The following is a 4,747-nucleotide window of genomic DNA, read 5'->3' as shown; positions in this document are numbered from 1 at the left end:
TTGATAAGACTGAAGCCAAACATTACTAACTCATAAAGAATCTTGTAAAAGAACTGACTTTGTAAACTAAAGTGAAACTAAGATGCTGGGTTTTGAAGCATAATAATACAAATAGATGTCCCTATATAAAGTGGAGATAATAGTGAGTGACAGTCTATTTTCCTCCATGATCACTTAAATGACCAGTCAAAGATAGAGCAGAAGAAAGTAGTAAAATAGAAGAAATTATTTCACTATATTTTGGGGGAATATGAAGGAGAGATAACTGTCTTGTTAATTGCCAAAAATAGTTAAAAATATTGTTCTATTAGCTTGTGATGAAAGGATACTTTACTACATACCTTGTAAAGTCAAATTAGTGTATATCTCACAAAATATCAAAGTACTGTGAAGTAATGAATTAAATTACAGCCTAAAAGTCTATTTGTACAAAGAAATTAGATGAGGTATAATAGAGCCAGAAAATCTAAAAAGCATGCCAGTAACCTCTATCAAAGCAACCAAAAGCAATCTAAACAAGATAATAAGGATTAACCATTTATTGCATGTCTACCATGAAGTCTCGCATTTCTGATTGGAAACTGGAAAGCTGACTGCCAATTGAAGATTATTGACTACTCAGCTTTTGTGATTTCACATTTAAGGCTGCAATGAGTTATCTTTTAATAAACACATCCCTTTTGTTGTGTTTATAATTTTGACATCCAGTTGTAAAATTAATGTCAGAAGGAGCATTGTCTTACCTGAATGCCTTTTCTCAGCATGATGATGGAGAATGGGTTGTCTTAATCTTCCTGCTCCAATAAGACTAGTCTGAAGTGTAGATACGCCTCTGCTGTGGGTCTGCACCCAGTTTAGACTAAGGCAATACACAGACTTTAGTCTGACACGTCTGCTTTCCTAATATTGGAACCAGGGCCTACTGACCCTAATGGGAGGGAGTGGATTCTCCATCCTCATGCTGAGAAAAGGCGTTCAGGTAAGACAACGCCCCTTCTCCAGCATGATTGGATGGAGAATCCACGAATGGGACACACCAAAGCCCTGTGTCCCTAAGGGGGGGGAAGCAGTCTGGGCCTGGGTCCCGTCAGATGCCAATGCGTGTTCTAATACCTTGCGACCAAATGAGGCATCGGAGGCATGTTTGTCAATCTTATAGTGACGGACAAAGGATGAGGGCGAGGATCGTGTTGCTGCCCTACAAATCTCCTCTATGGATGTCTGGGTCACCCAAGCCATCGAGGTAGCGGCGCCTCAGGTGGAATGAGCCATGATATGTCTAGGAACTTGCAGTGACTGAGTCTGGTATGCAAGAGTGATGCAAGCCCTAATCCATCTCCCTATTGTCGAGGAAGAAACCTTCTGGCCCAAGGATGCAGGCTGAAAGACACAAGCAGTGCCTCAGACCTATGGAAGGGAGAAGTTCTCTGTATGTAACATTGCAGGGCCCTGCGAACGTCCAGTATGTTCCACTGCATCTCTATGTCATTGGATGGGTTAGGACAGAAGTCCGGTAAAATTACCTCTTGGGATCTATGGTACAAGGAATTTACCTTGGGCATAAAGGAAGGGTCTAGTCTGAGAGTTACCCTGTCGTCATGGAAAACACACAGGTCCTTTCTGACTGAAAGAGCGGCCAGTTCTAAAATTCGTCTGGCCGATGTTATTGCAACAAGGAATGCCACTTTCATAGATAACAGCTTAAGGAAACATGTGGCAATAAGCTTGAAGGGCGATGAAACAAGTGCCTGTAAGACCTGGTGAAAGTCCCCCGAGGGGTATCGATGTACTGTCAGTGGCTTGGCATTGGTTGCTCCTTTTAAGAAGGAACGAACCATGGGGTGATGTGCAAGGGGAACGGCATTGTCACATGTGATTACCGTAGCAAGTGCTGCTACCTGTCTACGGATGGTGTTTAGGGATAGCCTTTTGTCCAACCCATCCATCAGAAATTCCAATACAATCGGCACGGAGATAGCTGAGAGCTCAACCTTATGACCTGAGCACCAGCTGCAGAAGCTCCTCCAAGTGGCATCATATATCCTATTCATTGAGGGGTGCTTGGATTGTTGAATCATGGCTATCACCCTCAATGAATATGCATCTCAGCTTAAGGCCCGCCTCTCAAGTGCCAAATGGTTAGCTGGAGCCACTGTGGGTCTGGGTGCTGTAGTTCCCCCTGAGTGAGGGAGATACGACCTGCTGGAATCCTCCATGGAGGGTAGACGGAGAGCTCCATCAGGTCGGCAAACCACGGATGTCTCGGCCAATGTGGTGCAACCAGGAGGACCTTTGCCTGTTCGTGTAGAGTCTTCTGGATCGTGGTGGGAAGAAGTGGTAAGGGAGGAAAGGCATAAAGCAGTTCCCTGGGCCAGGGGCTGCGGAGAGCATCTGTCCCTTCTGCTGTCGGAGACGGAAACCTGGAAAAGAATCTCGGGAGTTGGGAGTTGGTTGGGGAAGCAAAAAGGTCTAAGGTTGGGGAACCAAACCTGTCCATGATCTCCCTGAATACTCTCGGGACCATTCGGCATGGTCCACAGTGACTCTGCTCAATGAGTCCACCTGTTGATTGGTCACTCTGGATATGTGCTCTGCCCTGATGGAAGCAAGATTCAACTCTGCCCAAGACCCCAAAAACTGGGCCTCCTGCATGAGAGGCCTGGACCTTGTCCCCCCTGTCTGTTGACATGGGCCTTGGCAGCGATGTTGTCGGTGAGAACCAGGACATGCTGACTCTCTACTATACTGCTGAATTTTTCTAGAGCCAGATGTATGGCTCTGAGTTCCAGCCAGTTTATATCGTTTTTCAAATCCTCTTTGGACCACTGACCCTGAGCCCAATGCGACTGGAGATGTGCTCCCCAGCCAAATAGGCTGGCGTCCGTAGTGAAGGTGATCCTGGCTGGTTCTCTGAATTCTGTGCCCCATGACGGTGCTGGGGAATCCCACCAACGAAGGGAGTTCAACACCGGCTGCAGAACTCGGACCTTCTGGTTGGAGGCGCTGATGTGAAGCCTCTGAAATGGAAGAAGAAGCCACTGCAATTCCCGGGCATGAAGACATGCCAATGGAACAATCTGTACGCAGGACACCATCTTCCCCAGGAGCTGTGATAACAAGGCCAATGTGATCTTTTTGGATCCGACGTACGAGGGTCTGAATGGAGTCCCGCCGGTCCTGTGATAGATAGACCGTACAATTGTTCATGTCTATAATAGCGCCAAGGTGGAGGAGCCGGGTTGAGGGCATGGTGTGACTTTTCTGGAAATTTACAGAAAACCTGTGCTCCTGAAATGTTTTGATGGCTAGGGCAAGGTCTGACTGAGCACTCTGGAATGAGTAGGACTGTATTAATATATTGTCCAGATAGCAGTGGACTCTGATTGGAGATTGTCTGAGGTGAGCAGCCAGCACTGCCATTACCTTTGTGAACACTCTAGGTGCTGAAGAGAGGCCAAATGGTAAGGCCCTGTAGTGGTAGTGTCATTTGGCATAACTAAACCTGAGGAATTTACGATGACCGGGAAGAATAGGGATATGCAAATATGCCTCAGTCAGGTCTATTGATATAAGGAACTCCCCTTGTCTGATGCTGGCCAAGATCGACTGTAGTGACTGCATCTTGAACTTCCTATACATCAGATAATAATTTAGACCCTTTAAGTCTAAGATTGCCCTCCAGCCCCCCGAAGACTTGGGAACGATGAAAAGATTTGAGTAGAACCCTTGTCTTTCCTGGTCCTGCAGTACCAGCTCTATGGCCTGTATCTGTAAAAGGTGAGCTATGGCCTCTGACATGAGGGCTGCTCTAGTCTTGTTCGTGGGAATAGGGCAAGACCAGAACCGTTCCGGTGGGCTGGACCAAAACTCCAGGATCAGACCCTGAGTAACAGTGTTTAATACCCATGAGTCTGTAGTAGTGGCTGCCCATATGTTGGAATAAAGGGACAGCCGGCCTCCTATAGGAGGGAAGTCTGTGAGATCACTTGCCTCATTTGAAGGACCGTCCTCCTGCGCCTCGAAAGGGCCACTTGGTCTGGACCTTTGGTCGATTTCTGTATGTGGAACGGTCCTGTTGTCGCTCCAGTCTCTGGAAGGAGGTGCGAGAGGCCTGGGCCCAGTCCCAGGTGGAAGCTGGCCAAAAGGACTGCCTACGGTAATTGGTTTGTGATGACCCGGCCCCCGAGCGCTTATCTCCTTTTTTCGTTGTGTTAATGAGAATCTTGTGCTTGTCCTTACCTTCTATTAGGTAAGGATCGAGGGCCGTGCCGAAAAGATGCCCCCCTGTATAAGGCTTAGTAGAGAGGCACCACTTGGCCTTGATTTCTGCCCGCCAGTTCTTTAGCCACAGAATTCTGCGTGCTGAGATGTCTGCCGCAATGGCTTGTGCAGTGTATCTGGCCATGTGTAGGGAGGTATCAGCCATATATTGGGATGTGGCCACCAACTTACCTAGGTTCTGGTGAATTCGGATCTGATCAGGGGGAATCATGTCCTAGAGTTCACGCAGCCACAGTACTGAAGCCCGAGCGAAAAAGGCCATGGATGTGGAGGCCTTGGTTGTCCAGGCCAATGCCTGATGGGATCTGCATAAGGCAGCCTCAATCTTTTTGTCCTCTGCTTTAAGAACCTCGTTTATGTCCCCTGGAATGCTAGTGTTAGAGAACAGGGAATTCAGAAGCTCGCCAATAAGGAGGTGAGAGAGGGAGCCATGTTGAACAAGGTTTTCTCTGTAGGATCTGGGTTG

General features: G+C 47.4%; 1 pseudogene; it reads right to left on the bottom strand.

Moving 5' to 3' along the window:
* Positions 1 to 1,340: 1,340 nt before the first annotated feature.
* On the bottom strand, positions 1,341 to 2,531 carry LOC120316226 (annotated as a pseudogene).
* Between the last annotated feature and the right edge of the window lie 2,216 nt (positions 2,532 to 4,747).

Source organism: Crotalus tigris, unplaced genomic scaffold (genome assembly GCF_016545835.1).
Source record: "Crotalus tigris isolate CLP2741 ecotype Arizona unplaced genomic scaffold, ASM1654583v1 scf7180000019301.709862, whole genome shotgun sequence".
Classification (NCBI taxonomy): domain Eukaryota; kingdom Metazoa; phylum Chordata; class Lepidosauria; order Squamata; family Viperidae; genus Crotalus; species Crotalus tigris.
Note: the sequence above shows the minus strand (reverse complement) of the source record. Positions and strands in the feature narration are given on the sequence as shown.